A 20,148-nucleotide genomic window follows, 5' to 3' on the forward strand; every position below is an offset into this window, starting at 1 on the left:
GTTGAATAAATGAATGAATGAGGAAATGATTAAGAAGATAAACTCACCCGGGGTGTGCCAGGCACTGTGCTAGGTTCTTTATGGGGATGACCTCAGTTCATTTTCCCAGTGGGACAACCAGAAAAGGGAGGAGCTCAGGGAGATCAAATGCCTTTCTGAAGACTGAACAGGCTCATAAATGGTGGAACTGGGATTTGAGCCCAGGTTTGTCTGATTCCAAAACTGTCACTGTTTTCACTGCATTAACAGAGGAAGAAAGCTCTATAGAAACAGATTCTAGTTTAAAAAGAAAAAAAAGGTTTTGTTTTTTTGTTTTTTTTTTTTCTTTTAAGGGATTGGAACCATCCAATGTGGAAATGGGCCAGCTCCATAGTTCCCATGTCAACAGAATGGGAACGGCTGACTCACAGGAGACAGGTCCCAGGATGTTGATAGAGTGTAATTTTCAAAAGGTTAAAAAACATCGCTCTCATATGGACAAAAAATGAACATATGTCAAATACTTTATTCTACTCACTAATTAATGAGGGAACCCATCTAATTAACATCAGAAATAGCTTAAAGAATATTAAGAAGCTAGGGGGCACCTGGAGGGCTCAGTCACTTAAGCATCTGCCTTCAGCTCAGGTCATGATCCGAGTCCCAGGATTGAGTCCTACATCGGGCTCCCTGCTCAGAGGGGAGTCTGCTTCTCCCTCTGCCCTTCACCCCATTCATGCCTCTCTCTCTCACATTCTCTAATAACTAAAATCTTAAAAAAAAAAAAAAAAACATATTAAGAAGCTAGGTATTTGCAGGCAATGCTAGGGTAAGATTGCTGGGTTGGATCCACAACTGATCAATGTCCAGTAGGGTCATAAATGTAAACTTTGGAGGTATCTTTCTTACTGGATAGAAATTATTTGCATCTCTAGTGGTCAAAATCGACAAGTTAATATGTACCTTTACTAAATCTGAGATTTTAAATCAATAGTAAATAGTGAGTTGAACCAAATGCAATCCCCTAGATATTTCTTGGGTACCCTTTATCCCTCTGTGGCATAAAGGGCATGCAACCCACCCTTAGTCCCCTTTCCAAGTTTTAGATCATTTTCTGACGTTTATACTGCTCACTTCAACCCCAGGGTTTCACCCAGGGCAAGCTGCTTTGGGGCCTGGCTAGGGGCGGGGATGGTCAGTGTGCTAAGAAAATCCTGGGTTCTTTCCCATCAGGATGTGGGACTCTCTCCTCCCACCTTTGTAGGAAGCCAACGGAAGAAGAGTAGGCCACGGCCAGAAGGGCTCCACATGCAGCAGGCTGGAGTTGTTTCAATTAATCCCAGTTAGAGCACCTCCACTGGTGGGAGGCCCACATTACACCATCAATTTTTAAAAAGTTTTGATTATGAAATTGTTCACACACACACAGATTTTGATCTAGCTGACCCCCTCTTTTCCCCTAGGGTGGAGCAGATTAAAACAAATATCAGACATCATCTCACTTCTAAATCACTTCACAGTGTGCCTCCCCACAACAAAATGAAAAACAAAAAGGGAGAGGCACGTTCTGACATGACATTGCCATTATCACACTTAACAAAATTAACAATTTCTTATCGTTGTCTAGTTCATAGTTAATGTTCAAATTTCTGACTGCCTAAAAAGTATGTTTTTATAGCCCAGACCACTAATATGTATTGCCTACCTCATCTGGGCCAGGCTTTGTGCTGAGTGCTGGACCTGCGGTGAAGAACGCTGGGCACAGGATCCTGCCCTAGTGGGGCTCACATTCTCGTGGTCCAGAAGGTGTGGGGGCTGGTGCTCTCCACACCCTGAGGAACAAGGCCACCTTGGAGCTGGGCCTGGCTTAGTGAGCCTCCTTAGATCTGGGGGACTTCCATGGTGGTTGAGCACTCCAAACGCTACCAGAACAATCAGGCCTGGTTTGCTGGTTCAGTTTGGATGCGGAGGTGCCGGGAATAGGCTTGGGCTTTAATCTGTAGAAGGTAGATGGCAGAGGCTCTAGGTTGAGGACAACAGCATCCCTGAAAGAAAGGGAAGGGCTCTGGGGGTTGCAAGACAGTATCCTCTTGCTACTGGAAGGCCACAGGAGGAGAAGGGCCCACCAGAAGAGGGAAGGAAACCGAGGGTTCCAAAAGGGCACATCCAGTGTGCAGGGAGAGAGCTGGACAGTGTGGCATGAATGGGAACAGCTATGGTCTAATTTTTTTTTTTGACCTATGATATATACCCTTACATTTTTCTCTAATAAGTCTCATCTAGACATGTTGGGTTCAGCCTATTTAAATCACTCTGAGTTTTGATCCTGCCAGCCCCCCTTCTCAGTTTCCTGACATCTGTTTTTGTGATCGTTGTGCCTCTGTGTCTTCATTCAAGCCTGCGGTAAAAATGCTGAATAGAACACGACAGAGAATAGAGCCTTGTGTCAGCTCTTGGAGAAATTCCTCTAGGTTGACGGCAGACTTTTAATCTAGACATTACAAACTGACAGTCTTCGGACCTGCATATGTGTTTGGGGTCATACTGGAGCCACAGATGGGTTTTGTTGCTTATGCACAATGTTTCCTTTTGAATGGGAACATGCTTGCCACATTTTTAGATGGCAAATCCAGATTTTCATCATCTTTGAAAAACCAGGGGCTCCAGCTCCTACTGGCTCGGGTCTCCTCAGGGCCATAGAAGGCTGCAGCGAGGTGACAGTGACTGCTCGCTGGCCATCCCCCTTGCCATTTGCCAGAGTCCTCACCACTCCTTTCACTCAAATGTAGGCATCGGAGAGACCCTCTTTGCTTCATTCAATGATGTTTTTTGGTTTTGTTGATCTCCCAACCATGAATCAGCGTCACTCACTCATTCTTCAGCTTCCATCTCACCAGCTGTTCCACAGGACCCTGTGAGACACCTAGTCAGAATCTTCTAGAAGCTCAGACACATGCTCTCGACTTGATTTCCCCAGCCCAGATTTAATAACCGGTGAAAAAAGTAAAGGATGTGAGCTGATATAGCCTGTTCTTGGTAAACCTGAAGTAGCCCCTGACAGTCACTACTTCATTTTTAAGTGTTGGGGAATTCATTAGGAATTATTCCCAAGGAAGACTAGGAGGGGAGCTGCAGCTTGCGGTTTGGGGCCGCGGCAAACTGCTTTCCCCAAGGAGGACCATGCTATGGAGAAAAGGGCGAGGGCTTCGGATTTAAAGAAGCAAGCCCACGTGTGAGTTTTGTTCAGGCACAGATGGCATATAGATCTTCCTTCCTCTCGCTGGGTTTCAGTCTCATCCACAAACCAGGGAGATTTGTTCAATGAGGTTTCAAGCCACAAAAGGAAGGGAATATTTCTCACCTAAGAAGATACAGGGCTGGAGACAGGCAGACACGCTGGAGATGACGAGCCTCTGAGCTGAATCAGCTGTTCTGCAGGTGTCCTGGATCAGCTGCTCCAGATGACGACAACGTCCCCACAGAATCTCAGAGCCCCAAGTGAACTTGAGCCTCATCTCAAAATCTCCCAGTCTGCTGAAGGGGAAACTGAGGCTTGGGGAGGGGAAAAGACTTCTAAAATTTCAAAGCGAAAGTGGGTGGCAGAACGGGAGACTTTCATCCCAGGTCAGCCAGCTTCCTGTTGAAGAGTCCATCCACTACGCTGGTGTGTTTCAAGTTTTCTGATTCTGACTCAGCCTAAGAAATACATTACAATTCCCATCTAGAACACAGTCACACACATGTATGGTGTGTTTGGATAAAACACCTTTGTAACAAATATTCACAGCACGATATGCATTTCTCCATGCAATAAAGTGCATGTACTATTTATTCTGTGTCATCCCATCCCATCCCATTCCAATCTAGCTCATTTAAATATAAAAGTTCTAGTTGACACCTGAATTTGTTTTTGCTTTGCTCATTGTAAAGCAGGGGTTGGCAATCCGCAGTTTGTGGTCCAAATCCTACCTGCTGCCTATTGTTGTGAATAAAGTTTTATTGGTACGTAGCCACACCCATTGCTTACTATCGTCTATGGCTGCTTTTGCATGACAACAACAGGAGTTTAGTTGCTGGGAGTCTCAAAGCCAACAATACTTACACTCTGGCCATTTACAGAAAGAGTTTGGGAACCTCTGTACTAACCTCACTTTGAGCCAGATTGAATCTTTTCAAGACTCTTGTCATGAATAAAGGGTGACAGTGAGTGGAAAGGACAGAGGGAAAGGAAGAAAAGCCTCTGGGCCCTGAGCAGCTTGAGCTTTCAGAGCCTCTGCCCAGAGGAGAGGGGGAACCTGGGATCCTGAGTGCCATTTGCTGGCCTGCCTGTACCTCCAAGGCTTCTGCAGCCCCAGTTCAGGGTTCATGGCCCCTTGGGGGAAGGGCCACAGAATACAGCACTTCTTTATGCTGTGGGGCAGGAGGAAGGTGGAAGGAACAGGACTGCACCTGCTTTCTAGGCCCAGATCTTGCAGGTGGGGCCACTGATAAGTCTATGAATGAGTCACGGATTGGCAGGTCTTGCTTTGGATGTTCCTGCCCCTAGACCTCTTTCTGGAAACACTACAGTTTTTGGCTCCATCGACCCATGCCTTGACAGGTGCTGGGCTGTCACCAAGTCTTTGGGCAGCCAGTCCCCCTGGCCTCCTGCCACGCTGATGCCTAACAAATGGGAGCTGCCATTCTGTGCGCAGTGCGGAGACCTGGAGTCCTTCCTTGGCACTGCGGTGATGCAATGACGCCTTTCTCAAATGCAACGTGACAAACAGTGCCACAGGAACTGGGATTAGGACTGGTTACTAAGAATAAGTGAGACAGATTTTTGTTGTTGTTAATTAGGAACAAATGTTCATATGTCCCTCGTTTGGCTCACGGAGACAGTGGTGTTGAAACTTTTTGCGAGGTGACACAGCAGGTGTTCTGAGAAGCACGTGTCTCTGTGTAAGACCACTTATGGAAATATATTCACTCGGTTCCTGTCCTGCATTTATTACAAAAACAGACTGCACAGTTCAAGGATTTGTATATTTAACACATCTATCCGTGTGTTTCTGCATTTACCTACACAAAGTGTAGACCCTGGACACAGATCACTAAGGACTATGGTAAGGAAATACATTTAGCAAACGATTGAAGTAGGTTACTCTTTGATGGCTGTTGCCAAGGCTTCCTGGGTGCTTATTTCTAATAATGGTGATCACGATAACAGCAACCACTCACTGAGTCCCTACTAGATGCCGTGCTCTTAATCAGTACATTCCTCCTCTTATTTAATTCCCCGCAAGCAATCCTTTCGAAGCACATCTGTTCATCTCCATTTATCTCAGAGCGGTGACCCGAGTTGCCCAAGGTCACAAAGGCCACAACATAAACATGGTCTCTGTCCTCATGGACCTTATATTCCGGGGTGGGGGTGTGTGTGCATAATTATAAAGTGAAATGAAGGTCAGGAAGAAGAAAGATATACAGTGCCATCTAAACATGTACCAGGGCGCTATGCTGTGGACCAGCTCAATCCAACAGAAATATAACATAAGACACAAATATAAGCCACATACACAATTTTAAATTTCCTGGTAGCCACCTTAGCAAAAGTAAAAAAAAAAAAAAAAAAAGAAACTCGAATATTTTCCTTAACCCAATATATCTAAAATATTAGCATTTCAATAGGTAATCAGTATTAAAAATTATCAAGGAGATATTTTACATTCTTATTTCTATACTAAGTTTTTAAAAATTTGGTGTGTATTTTAAACTTGTGGTGCATCTCAATTTGGACTAGGTGCTTTTCTTCCTTCCTTTCAAGGTTTTATTTATTGTCAGAAAGGGAGCAAACACAAGCAGGGGAGGCAGCAGGCAGACGGAGAAGCAGGCTCTCCACTGATCAAGACACTCAATGCAGGGCTCTATCCCAAGACCCTGGGATCATGACTTGAGCTGAAGGCAGACGCTTAACCGACTGAGCCACCCAGGTGTCCTGGACTAGATACTTTTCGAGTGCTTGACAGCCACATGTGCCTAGTGGCTACTGTATCAACACAGCTTCAGACCAGGGAGTCAAGAAAAGCTTCCCTAAGAGGGGCCTGGTTAGCTGAGACCTGAAGGGTCAGCAAGGGTTGGGGAGATAAAAGGGGCCATGTGGGCAAAAGGGGTCACAGGAAGGGGCCCCCCCCCAGGCCTGAGGACAGGGCACAGTTGAAGGGAAAGGCAGTAGGTGTGGCTGGTCTTAGTGAGTCAGGCAGAGGCTGGTAGCCTAAGTTTAAAAATATGGCTTTTTATCTAAAGAAGAATGGGCAGCCTCCGAGGAATTTTGAGCTCAATATTCGATACATGGGAGTGAGGCTTATGAATGCCTCTAGGCCTCATGAGGATGGTCCCTCGCTCTCCCCGGGTTGCTGCTGAGGCCATGGCTTGCCAGCAGGTTCCGAGCTACTCCGACTCACAGAGGACTAGAGGCAGGACAGGTTCTCTGCCCTGGTCTGCTGTATCCATCAGAGCTGCTAATGTCTGGCCTATAGACAGCTGTGCCCTGGGACAACGTGCCACAAATGAGGGGTACAGGCATACTTTTCTGAGAGGAAAGCACACAGCTGGGGTCTTGCAAGAATGTCTCCTCCCATGTGTAAGGACCACCTCTGGGGCTGCTCTGGGTTTGGAGGCCACAGAGGCAAGCACTCGGCTGGAAGAGACCCATCCCATGAAGTCTCTGGACTCCTGTCAAGGCTTTCTTATGTCACACGCAGTTCTGGGTTCCTGCTGCTCAGTTGTCCCACCTCCCTTGGTTCTCCAGCCTCTGTCTTCCGTCTGGCAACTTCCTGCTCCTGTTTCATTAAGGCAGGCTGATAGAGGCCTCCCCAGTGCTTGGACTGCTCCCTTTCTCTCTGGAAGACTTCCTCCCTGTCCAGTCCTGACCTGGGGCAGGGGACTGGGAGGATAGCCAGAGGAAGGTTTTTGGTGCAGACCTCAAATATCCAAAGGGATGCCTTAGAAAAGGGGCAGTAAACCCATTCTGGGTCAAGGCAGAACCAAGACCAAGGTGTGAGAGTTGCAGAAAGACAGATCGTTCTCATTAAAGGAAGGGTCACCCGATCATCTGAGCTGCCAAATGTGTCTGGTTGCCAGGCAGTAAGGAGGAGAAGACAGAGGAAATTTCAGAGAGCTTCTTGGCCAGAGACCACAAAATTCTAGGCCCTAGGCTAGGGCTGATTCATGATCAATTTCTACTGGTCTCTGGTGAAACAAAGTATAGAAATTTTCCATAGAACTCATTTTTCAAAGGCTGAGATTATATCCCTTACTTTTTTAAATATTAAAATACAACCTCCCATTACAGCCTCATGATAGAGATTGTTATTTTTTTTTATTGCCCCTTATTTGGTTGCCAACATTATAAAGTCTCTCAAAGAGTATTTTTGAAACTGTAATGGCCCATGAAATCCAAATGTCTGGAATTGTTGATCTAATATAACTGACCTATTCTTCCCAGAAGATTTAAACGATCAGAATGCCCTCCACATCTCTCAGTCAGCACCATGTGCAAGGGAAACCCCATCACTTAGCACCACTTATGTCTTGGTCTTGAGCCTTGAACCTTAGCTATGTGTCTTGTTGACCTGTAGGGGCATGGGGATATGGTCTAAGCAATGCCAAGCTCCTACGTGCACCTTTGGAGAGGCCTAGCCACTGAGCATACCTCATCAGCAGACACCAATGGAGGCTGGCAGGTAGTTAATACTGGTGGGCTTGGGGACTGGCACATGGCCTGGCTGTGAGTCTGGTGGATATTCCATTGCCCAAAGACCAAAAGGCTTGCCATCCTTGTGTACATACAACAGATATTCATGCCGGGACCCAGTTGATGGGCAAGGTATGCCTCTCCCAAGTGGGAGAGGTCATGAGAGCAGACGGACAGGGCTCTTGTTAGGAACCACTGCAGCTGTAGAAGGCTCCCAGTAAGAAAGAGGACAGCGTTACAAAACACAGCCCCTGGGGAGTGAGCGGCGAGAGAGCTCCAAGGGTCAGGGTCCCACCCAGTGGGGTAAGGTTGACGACGGGGTTCAAGTGCAGGTTAGAAATTTAAGTGCTGAGCAGAGAAAGTGGACAGGAGCACAGATATAAGGGCTGAGCCCACCTGGGGAGAGGGCAAGGTCAGAGGAAGAGTGGGTTATGCTCAGCAAGTTCCTGGGTATCAGGGTGCCACTGCTTTGCCCTCATGATCTTCTCGAGGTTCCCCACTGGGAAGGCTGGATCACTAAAGTCTTCTTGTGCTGCTCAGGTTGGCTGCAGGAACGCGCTGGGCAGAATCCCCTGGTGGAGGCTGAGCACCTGGAGCTTTGAGGAGGGGAAGGGTCAGTTTCTGCTGTAGAAAGCAGCTCACATGGTGTGTTCCCTGCAGTACCGGTGGGCAAAGGAATTTGGTCGAATCTGCATACTCTGTCCTGCTTTCAGAGATTCCCGGCATATAGCAAGGTATTCAGGGACCCATCAGAGCAGAAGACTGTGTGTTAGCCCCAAGCCCATTCTGCATCCTCACCACGAGTGTTGGCAGAACACTTGGGGGGAAACGCTGCTCCAGTTACCTAAGGTTGGACCTTGTTGAGGGGTGTGTGTGTGTGTGTGTGTGTGTGTGTGTGTGTGTACATGAACACCAGAGAGAGAGAGACTCTTCAAGCCAACCATGGCAACTGCACATTAACACCACCACTGGCTGCCTGAACGGGTCTCCTTAATGGGGTCTGACAAGAACACTCCGTCTTTGCTTCGCTTCGAACCCGTCCATTTTATTCCATTTTATTCCCAGGGAGGCTCTGGTGGATTATTTCATAAGAAATATGAGAAATGCAACAGGACAGATCTCCTGTGATAATGCCTGGACCCCGCCCCTTCCCTCCCGGCACCGGGCTGTCAGATTTCAGTCTGTCTTTTCGCCGTAATCACGACCAGCAGGTGCCCCGGCCCAGCACGGTGACAGCCTCTGTCTGTGTGCTGCGAGGGTGAGCCCGGCCCAGGAAGGCCTTCCGGGTCAGAACAAAACCTCCAACGGGTCTCTACTCACCAGAGTGCTCACCTCGCCAGGGAGTCCCGACCAGCCAGAGGCCACCTTGCTGAGCTCCCCCTCCTGGAGGAGGCAGCACCACCTAGCAGTCTGGAGTCTGTGCGCCGGTGATTAAACCGCGCTCATCCCCATTCCCCACTCCCATTTTTTTAAAAAGATTTTATTTATTTATTTGACAGAGGGAGACACAAAGAGAGAGGGAACACAAGCAGGGGAGAGCAGGAGAGAGAGAAGCAGGCTTCCCGCTGAGCAGGGAGCCCCATGCGGGGCTCGATCCCAGGACCCTGGGATCAGGACCTGAGCCGAAGGCAGTGGCTTAACAACTGAGCCACCCAAGTACCCCCTCATTCCCTAATCTTAAATAGCATCTACCTCCTCAGGTTGTAGTGAAGATTAAATATATGTAAAACTCATAAGTTACAGGTAAGGGGACACTCGATGGCAGCTACTATCACTTCTTACAAACACCTTTTGTTTTGCGATTCAAGAAGTGGGGCTGGGAAAAGCTGTTGGCCTTTGAATGCTTGGCTCCACTGGAGACACAAATTCTATCTTTGGCTTTAAAGAGTCTACTAAGGAAAGACAACAGGGGAATAAACAGATGACCGGCAGCAGCATTGCAATCCAAAGTGCACACACAACATTTACCTTCCTCCTCGAGACTTAATGTGTGGATTAAGTAGACATGCAGAGCAATCTATTAACACTCTCCCGGTGCCAAGGAGTCTACAGTGTTTCATGTGCTTTCTAATTTTCTTCTCCCCGGAATAAGGCATTCTGATGGAGGATCAGGGTACCAGGATATGGTCAACGCCCAACTTCTCACTAGATCTTTTTGTCTTGTTAATGTGTAAGGAGACTTGTTTTATAACTGAGGAAGCCACAAGAAGTCTGGCTGTAGGAAAGACTGGAGACAAGGATGACAGAGGACATAACCTTTGCTCACTGCCTGCCCCTTTGGATGGTGCCCAAGGTCCCTAAGGTTAGGAAGGTGAGGGTCAGAAGCTGAGGGAACCAACTGGCTTTTACGAGATGCTTCTGAGTTATGGGTACAAGCAGAGCTACTTTGGAGTCCCAGGAAAAGCCAAATACAGATTTGGGAACTTGATATTCTCTCCAACTGTGCATGGCATCTGGCACTGTCCTGGTTCCCCAGGTGCATGGACAAATGACCCCATGGCAGAGCATGGTGGACACTGTGAGGTAGGGCAAGGAGATATTTTTGCAGGTCTGTATGCATCTGCTTGAGTTCTGCACGTGACCTGAAGGGCAGCGTCTCTAGCAGAGGTAGCAAATGCCAACACTCTTGCTGCCATTCTTACTCCTCTGTCCTCAAAGCCCAGGGCAGACATCACTAATCTATCATGACATTCTTCTGGGAAGCTCAAATGTAGTCTCAGAATCTTTAACTTTAGTGTTACAGGCAACCCCAGCCAACCAGTCCAAGGTTCGAGACATAAAGTATACAGTCTCTCTTCAACAAAGCAGGAAAGAATGTCCAATGGAAAAAAGACAGCCTCTTCAATAAATGGTGTTGGGAAAATTGGACGGCCACATGCAGAAAAATGAAATTGGACCATTTCCTTACACCACACATGAAAATAGACTCAAAATGGATGAAGGACCTCAATGTGAGAAAGGAATCCAGCAAAATCCTTGAGGAGAACACAGACAGCAACCTCTTCGACCTCAGCTGCAGCAATGTCTTCCTAGGAACATCGCCAAAAGCAAGGGAAGCATGGGCAAACATGAACTATTGGGATTTTATCAAGATCAAAAGCTTTTGCACAGCAAAGGAAACAGTTAACAAAACCAAAAGACAACTGACAAAATGGGAGAAGATATTTGCAAATGACATATCAGATAAAGGGCTAGTGTCCAAAATCTATAAAGAACTTAGCAAACTCAACACCCAAAGAACAAATAATCCAATCAAGAAATGGGCAGAAGACATGAACAGACATTTCTGCAAAGAAGACATCCAGATGGCCAACAGACACATGAAAAAGTGCTCCATATCACTTGGCATCAGGGAAATACAAATCAAAACCACAATGAGATACCACTTCACACCAGTCAGAATGGCTAAAATTAACTAGTCAGGAAATGACAGATGCTGGCAAGGATGTGGAGAAAGGGGAACCCTCCTCCACTGCTGGTGGGAATGCAAACTGGTGCAACCACTCTGGAAAACAGCATGGAGGTTCCTCAAAATGTTGAAAATAGAACTACCCTATGACCTAGCAATTGCACTACTGGGTATTTACCCTAAAGATACAAACGTAGTGATCTGAAGGGGCACGTGCACCCGAATGTTTATAGCAGCAATGTCTACAATAGCCAAACTATGGAAAGAACCTAGATGTCCATCAACAGATGAATGGATAAAGAAGATGTGGTATATATATATACAATGGAATACTATGCAGCCATCAAAAGAAATGAAATCTTGCCATTTGTGACGACATGGATAGAACTAGAGGGTATCATGCTTAGTGAAATAAGTCAATCGAAGAAAGACAACTGTCATATGATCTCCCTGATATGAGGAAGTGGAGATGCAATGTGGGGGGTTAGGGGGGTAGGAGAAGAATAAATGAAACAAGATGGGATCGGGAGGGAGACAAACCATAAGTGACTCTTAATCTCACAAAACAAACTGAGGGTTGCTGGGGGGAGGGGGGTTGGGAGAGGGGGGTGGGGTTATGGACACTGGGGAAGGTATGTGCTATGGTGAGTGCTGTGAAGTGTGTAAACCTGGCGATTCACAGACCTGTACCCCTGGGGATAAAAATACATTATATGTTTATAAAAAAATTTAAAAATAAATAAAAAAAGCTAAAATAAAATAACCTTTTTCACACATACACAAAAAATATATACAGTCTCTCTGACTTATATCAAACCAGGCAGAGCCCTCAAGGCTCACGACCTGGAGTCCAACCCACCTCTCCCCCACTCAGCTCCTGAATACTCTGTGATTTTGACCACACCATCCCACCTTATCCCTGCTGCTTCCTCCTCTAAACAGAAATGCTCTCTGCATCCTTTCAACCTACACTTAGTCTATGCATCCCTCAAGATCCCTCCTCTGCAATGTTTTCTTGGGATCATCTCGGAGATCTTCCAAGATCCCGACTGGTCAGTGTTGGCAGCATTTATGTCGAACAGTCACCAAAACAACGGAGGGAGGGGCGTAATCCATTGCTATTACTATAAACGGTGTCCCCTGAGAATTCCTAGGCCCGCATGTACTGGAGACAGGGCTTTTAAGGAGGTGGCTAAGGTTAAATGACGGCACAGAGTGGAACCCTGATCTGATAGAACCGATACTCTTATACGAGAAAGAGACACCAGAGAGCTCAGTCTCTCTATCACATAAGGACACAGTAAATAAGTTCCTGTCTGTAAGTCAGGGAGAGAATCCTCTGCAGAAATGGAAACCTGCCAGATCTTGGACTTTCCAGCCTCCAGAACTGCATGAAAATAAATTTCTGTTATTTAAGCCACCTATTTTGTCCCAACAGCCCACGCAGGCTAAGACACTCACACTGGTTGCATGGGTAACATGTAGGGCCCTGGGCTCTGCATCAGAGGTACACAAGTAAGAAAGGCATAGTCTCTGACTTCAAAGACCTCGTTGCCTTTACCAAGAGGGACAGGTAGAGACAAACACATGACCAGAGGCTAAAGGACACCGTGAGAAGCATTTTGATAAAAGCAAGCCTAGTGTGCAGTGGGGAATGGTAGTGTACGGCACAGTGGCTGGGAGATGGGGTGTTGGAATCACACAGGCCAGGATTTGAAACCTGCCTTTAGAATATGACCTCAGGCAAGCTACTTATCCTCTTTGAACCTCAGCTTCCTCACAGAAAGATAGAGATAATAGTTCTTCATAGTGTGATTAGGAGGATTAAATAAAGTTATGCGGATAAGGTACTTAGCACAGAAGTGACAGTTTTTTACAATGTTACTATTAATAGCACTTGGAAAAGGCATCTAAGTCCTACTGCTGGAAGGAGGGCCAAAAAAATCTTCTCAGAGGAGATAATACTAGAACTGAGTTTTACAGATGAGTAGCAGTTAACCAGAAGAAAGTTGTGAAAGACATTCCAGGTAGAAGGAACAGAATCTGCAATAATTAGGGGCAGGAAATAGCCTGCTACATTTGACGGACTTCCAACAGATTGAGAGGACCTGATAAATTCAGTGCAGGGGCTGTGATGGGAAGGCATTGAGAGTGACAGGGGATGCAGAGCAAGAAAGGGAGTCAGAATCTATGAAGACAAGGCTGAAGTCTGTTCAGAAGACTTGGGGAAGCCACTGGGTAACGGTGAACAGCAGGGCTTGAAGTCATTATCAGATTTACATTTTAAATCTCACTCTGGCAATAATGTGGAATGAACTGGAAAAAGACTGATGGGAAACAGGATATTTTAGTGATCAGAGACAAGGATCTGAATGAAGACAATAACAATGGGGACAGGAGTAGATTGATCAAAGAGATTGGGAGATTAGGTGTGGAGAAGTGGGAGGAGAGGCAGCAGGCCAGAAGAGAGAGAGAGAGAGAAAATGGACAGAACTGACTTCCACGTTTCTATCTTGCCCTTGGGATAGATGGTGGTCTCATTCTTTGAGACTGGAAAGGCTTAGAAGGGGGACCAGGAGAGAGACACGTGGGACACAAGGTCTTGATGGCTATGGGTCATCCATATAGAAATGTCCTTCAGCTGAATATAGAATTCTGGAACTCTGCAGAAAGCTCTGGCCTGGAGAAAGAACTGGGTTCATCTTCATATGGGATGTTGAAGCCAAGGTTTGAATAAGGTCATTTAGGAAAAAGGTGTGTAAAGCAGGTTAAAGAAATTACATGGGGAATATAGGTATTTCAGGGCAAGAGAACCAATCAGAGTGGGTGAAAGGTCAGGAGGAGGGACTGGTAAATAGGAGAAAAAACTTTAGGAAGGAGGATATCCCAGCTCTACAAAAGCCACAGAAAGGGGCGCCTGGGTGGCTCAGTGGGTTAAGCCGCTGCCTTCGGCTCAGGTCATGATCTCAGGGTCCTGGGATCGAGCCCCGCATCGGGCTCTCTGCTCAGCGGGGAGCCTGCTTCCTCCTCTCTCTCTCTGCCTGCCTCTCTGCCTGCTTGTGATCTCTCTCTGTCAAATAAATAAATAAAATCTTAAAAAAAAAAAAAGCCACAGAAAGGTCAGACAAGGTAAGGGACGTTGGATCTGACAATCAGTCATTGGTGGCCTCAGGGAAATCTTTCAAAGCTGAGGAATGAATGGGAGTTGAAAAGTTTGACTGTTTGGTGAGGGCTCATGGAAGGAGATTACTACAAGAAGGCTATGAGGTTATGACAAGGCTCTCCTTTCTAAGAAGGTAGAGACTTGTGCACATTTATAATTTTGGGGGAAGCAATTTATGGAGAGGGAGAGGTTGAAGTCTTAGGAAAATTAAGGGTGATTGATGGGACCCCCTCCTGGAAGGGTAGGAAGACCCACATTGACAGAAGGAGGGACACTCCTTCAGCAAGCGGGGAGGGAAGAAGGATGAGATACATACAGAGGCAAGTAAGTTTGAAGGGGACAAGAAAGGGAGATGTCTGGATGGCTTGGCTTCCTCTGTGGGATAAGAGGGGAGTCACCTCATGAGATGAGGAACTTGGAAAGACAGGGAGCAGGTTGGAACAGTGGTTGGAATCAAGGAGAAAGCTGCCAGGAACATGTAGATTTCTCGGAAGCACAGAACCTTAGCACATGTCACAAGGTCACACAGGGCAAGAGAGCTGAACGTGACAAAGATGGGTAGAAGTACTATTGATCACGGGAAAGGAGAGGGATCTACAAGGGGCAGATCAATGGGAGATCATTGCTGGTCTCCAACAGTTGTACACTGGGGGTAAGAGAATAAGAAATTGGCGTGCTGATATTTGAAAATGGTCAGAATGCAGGACAGGATGGTAAGATTACAGAAATGGGAAAAGCAAGTTTCCAACATGTTCATGGGTGTCTGTAGTGGCCAATGTAAATGACGAGGAACCTTCTAGATTAAAAAGGGCTAGGAATTGTGAGGGTCAGGGTCCTAGATAGGTCTTCTGTATCAGTGATTCTCAAATTTTAAGATTATGGATATGGGTCACTAAGGGATTTTCTTAAAACACGGATTCCAATTCAAGAAGTCTGGGTGGGGCCTGAGTTCTTCATTTTGATAAGCATCCCAGTGATGTGGATTCTGCTGGTCCACAGACCACACTTCGAGGTATGGTGTCTCAATGGACATTAGAATGGTCCCGGACGAAGGGAGGTCCAGGGTTGGAGAAGTCCTTGCCTGTGGCCTTCTGATCAGGGGTGCTCCAGTCACAGAAGAGAGGAGCAGAGCAGAGGAGTGTGAGGGGAGCCTGCTCTGCCTGGCATGTCCTGTAGCAGCCTCCCTACAATAAGCGAGAAGGCTGCTAATTGGCTAGAAACACTTGATATTAATTAACTCAATAGAATCGTTCCCCTGAAGCCTGTTTTGCATAATTAATGAATGCTTAGCTATAAGCTGCTGAACACACTGAAGCCAAAGTGTTCCAATTTTCCGATCAGCTGAGCAGAAACACGGCAATCCAGACGGTTTGTGGACACAGCAAAAAGCTTAACTCTTGCTAATTACTGATATTGGCTAAAGAGCCCTTGGCTTTGTTGCATCTTGATGGGGGGAGGCAGGGCTAACCCGAGACATGTGGGCACCACAGGCAGGCTGATAATTTGATACCTCTTCAACAAAATATTCTTTAAATATTTGTTCAACACTTCGAGGAGAAGCTGAGTACAGCCTCGAGGAAAAGCAGAGTTGGAAAGTGCTGGGCCAGGTGCAGTGTTCCCTTCATGGCCTCCAGCAATTCAGCTCTGGCCCAAACTTTTCTAATGTTCTCAGCAAATCAAGAGCGTAGTAAGTCCCATCCTTCTTAGAAAGCAGGTTTGCTACACCTCTAAAGATGACTGGAGAGGTCCCTGGGAGGTTTTGCTTTCCGTGCCAAGTTGTTTATGGAAGGACTCTCTTGGAGAGCTCTTTCAACAAATAGCTTTATTCATACTTTGTTATATTTCTTGAGAAGTTCACCTTCACTTTTCAGATGGCACTAGTCAGATTGCTCAGATGGCAGTGTCTTTGTTCGGCCCGTGGGGATGGTGCCAGGACAGGTCAGACTCCCTGGCATTCAACCAGGGAAGAAGTCAGTGGGGAGAGCTGGCTCACTTCTACCACGTATGAAGAGTTAGTTGGCTATGGTTTGGGTCCTTAACCTCTGAGCTTCATGGATTGGAAGACTTAGTACTGTTAAGATGACAATATTCCAAAGACTGGTCTATCAGTTCTTTACAACCCTTATAATCCCAACCATCTTTTTTGCAGAAACTAAAAGGCTAATCCTAAAACCATATGGAAATTCAAGGAGCCATGAATATCAAAAACAATCTTCAAAAAAAACCAAACAAACCCAAAACCCTGAAGTTCGAGGACTCCCACTTTCTGATTTCAAAACTTACTATAAAGATACAGTGTGCTATTGGCATAAAGATAGACATATAGAGCAATTTAATAGAACAAGAAGTCCAGAAATTAACCCTGTTGTTATTGAACCCACATTTGATCTGCTCACTGCTCGACAGGCCAATAAGTCAAGAGATGAGATGCTGGGGCAAAGAAAAGTGACTTTGAGAAAGCAAGCTAAATAAGAAAATGACTAATATTCCCCAAAATCATCCTGACATCTCATGCAGGCAGGGGTTTTTAAAGGTGGAGGAAAGGGAAGCAGGGGTAGAGGGGCAGGGGTGAGGGGGGCTAAGAAACGGACTACAGCTGCCATTCGGGCTTGAGCAATCAGTCAGATGTCTTCAGTCAACATGTAGGATGCACTGATTAGTTTACTCTGTGCAAGGTGTTCTAGGTCTTAGTTCAGTGCTTCCACTAAAAGTCAACTAATTCCCCAAAGGGCTTATAATGCACAAACAGGTCTAATGTAGAATAACAAGGGAGGGAGAAGTGCTGGAGGCAGAATGAATTCAAGACGGAGTTAGTCCTGCTACATTGTGACAGTTATGATCAACAGGTTTTTTTCTTTCCCTTGCCTTTTTTAAGCATTAATTTATTTATTTGAGAGAAAGAGCGCAGAGAGCACAAGCAGGCAGAGGGGCAGGAAGAAGCAGGCTTCTGGTTGAGCAGAGAGCCTGAGGCTGGGTTCAATCCCAGCACCCTGGGATTATGACTTAAACCCAAGGCAAACGTTTAACCAACTGAGCCACCCAGGCAACAGTTTTGTTTTTTTTTTAAGATTTTCTTTATTTATTTGATAGAGAAAGAGAGATCACAAGTAGCCAGAGAGGCAGGTGTTGGGGGGGCGGACAGGCTCCCTGCTGAGCAGAGCGCCCAATTCGGGGCTCAATCCCAGGACCCTGAGATCATGACCTGAGCCGAAGATAGAGGCTTAACCCACTGAGCCACCCATGTGCCCTAGACAACAGGTTTTTTTTTTTTTAAATTTCTTTTCAGCATAACAGTATTCATTGTTTTTGTACCACACCCAGTGCTCCATGCAATCCATGCCCTCTCCAATACCCACCACCCGGTTCCCCCAACCTCCCACCCCCCGCCCCTTCAAAACCCTCAGATTGTTTTTCAGAGTCCATAGTCTCTCATGGTTCACCTCCCCTTCCAATTTCCCTCAACTCCCTTCTCCTCTCCATCTCCCCTTGTCCTCCATGCTATTTGTTATGCCCCACAAATAAGTGAAACCATATGATAATTGACTCTCTGCTTGACTTATTTCACTCAGCATAATCTCTTCCAGTCCCATCCATGTTGATACAAAAGTTGGGTATTCATCCTTTCTGATGGAGGCATAATACTCCATAGTATATATGGACCATGTCTTCCTTATCCATTCGTCCATTGAAAGGCATCTTGGTTCTTTCCACAGTTTGGCGACTGTGGCCATTGCTGCTATAAACATTGGAGTACAGATGGCCCTTCTTTTCACTACATCTGTATCTTTGGGGTAAATACCCAGTCATGCAATTGCAGGGTCATAGGGAAGCTCTATTTTTAATTTCTTGAGGAATCTCCACACTGTTTTCCAAAGTGGCCGCACCAACTTGCATTCCCACCAACAGTGTAAGAGGGTTCCCCTTTCTCCACATCCTCTCCAACACATGTTGTTTCCTATCTTGCTAATTTTGGCCATTCTAACTGGTGTAAGGTGTTATCTCAACATGGTTTTTTTTTTTTTTTTTTTAAAGATTTTATTTATTTGACAGAGAGAGATCACAAGCAGGCAGAGAGACAGGAGGAAGCAGGCTCCCTGCTGAGCAGAGAGCCCGATGCGGGACTCGATCCCAGGACTCCGAGATCATGACCTGAGCCGAAGGCAGCGGCTTAACCCACTGAGCCACCCAGGCGCCCCTCAACATGGTTTTAATTTGAATCTCACTGATGGCTAGTGATGATGAACATTTTTTCATGTGTCTGATAGCCATTTGTATGTCTTCATTGGAGAAGTGTCTGTTCATATCTTTTGCCCATTTTTTGATATGATTGTCTGTTTTGTGTGTGTTGAGTTTGAGAAGTTCTTTATAGATCCTGGATATCAACCTTTTGTCTGTACTGTCATTTGCAAATATCTTCTCCCATTCTGTGGGTTGCCTCTTTGTTGACTGTTTCCTTTGCTGTGCAGAAGCTTTTGATCTTGATGAAGTCCCAAAAGTTCATCTTCGCTTTTGTTTCCTTTGCCTTTGGAGACATATCTTGAAAGAAGTTGCTGTGGCTGATATCGAAGAGGTTACTGCCTATATTCTCCTCTAGGCAACAGGTTTTTGATAAGAGTCCCATAACAATTCAATGGGGGAGAGAACAGTCTTTTAATCAGATGGTGCTGGGACAACCGGGTATCCAGATGAAAAAAAAAAAAATTAAGTTGGGGCTCACCTAATAATGGATCAATGACCAAATATATGAACCATAAACTCTTAGAAAAAAAACATTTGTCCCTATGTTTCATGACCTTGGATTACACAGTGAATTCTTTGAAAGTACAGTCAACAAAAGAAAAAAAGGGATACATGGGTTTCATCAGTATTAAAAACTTCTATGCTTTAAAAGGCACCATCAATAAAGTAGGAGACAACCCACAAAATAAGGACAAATATTTCTAGATCATACATCTGACAAGAGATTTCTATATGGAATATATAAAGACCTCTGACAACTCAATAACACAAAGAGCCCTATTAAAAATGGACAAGGGGGGGGGCGCCTGGGTGGCTCAGTGGGTTAAGCTGCTGCCTTCGGCTCAGGTCATGATCTCAGGGTCCTGGGATCAAGTCCCGCATCGGGCTCTCTGCTCAGTGGGGAGCCGGCTTCCCTCTCTCTCTCTCTCTCTCTGCCTGCCTCTCTGTCTACTTGTGATCTCTGTCAAATAAATAAATAAAATCTTAAAAAAAAATGGACAAGGGATTTGCATAAACATTTCTCCAAAGGAGATGTACAAAGAACCCATAAGCACATGAAAAAATTTTTAACATCATTAGTCATCAGGCAAATCAAATCCAAGATTGGATAGTACTTCACACCCCCTGGGATGGCTATAATAAAAAAGATCATAACCATTGTTAGGGAAGATGCAGGAGAGACAGAGCCCTCATACACTCCAGTGGGAATATCGAACGGAGCAGCCACTTTATAAAAGAGTCTGTCGGTTCTTCAGAAGGTTAAACACAATGTTGTATAATCCAGAAAGTCTGTTCCTGGGTTTGTATCAAAAGAAAGGAAAAGATATATGCACACAGAAACTTAGACACACATGTCCACTGCAGCATTACTCACAATAGCTAAAAAGTGAAAGCAACCCAAATGTACATCAACTGATGAGTGAATAAACAAACTGGTACATCTGTATGGTGGGATGTTATTCAGCCATCAGAAGGAATGAGGTACTGATCCAGGCTACAACATGGATGAACCCTGAAAACATGATGAGTAGTGATAGAAACGAGATACAAAGGGCCACATTATTCCATGTATATGAAATGTGCAGAACAAGCAAATTCATAGAGACAGAAAGATTCGTGGTT

General features: G+C 45.7%; 1 long non-coding RNA gene across 3 annotated transcripts in view; it reads right to left on the reverse strand.

The window, feature by feature from the left end:
• Window positions 1-20,148, reverse strand: part of LOC125079973 (uncharacterized) — a 183,425-nt gene that overhangs the window by 105,601 nt on the left and 57,676 nt on the right. For 2 of the 3 annotated variants that reach the window (XR_007121182.1, XR_007121180.1), the window contains exon 5: window positions 5,236-8,310. The exons of the other annotated variant lie outside the window; for it this stretch is intronic. This is a non-coding gene — a long non-coding RNA (uncharacterized LOC125079973). Of the gene's footprint in view, window positions 1-5,235; window positions 8,311-20,148 lie in introns of those variants that run through there. 3 annotated transcript variants of the gene reach the window in all.

The sequence above is a fragment of the Lutra lutra genome, chromosome 10, assembly GCF_902655055.1.
Source record: "Lutra lutra chromosome 10, mLutLut1.2, whole genome shotgun sequence".
NCBI classification, from domain to species: domain Eukaryota; kingdom Metazoa; phylum Chordata; class Mammalia; order Carnivora; family Mustelidae; genus Lutra; species Lutra lutra.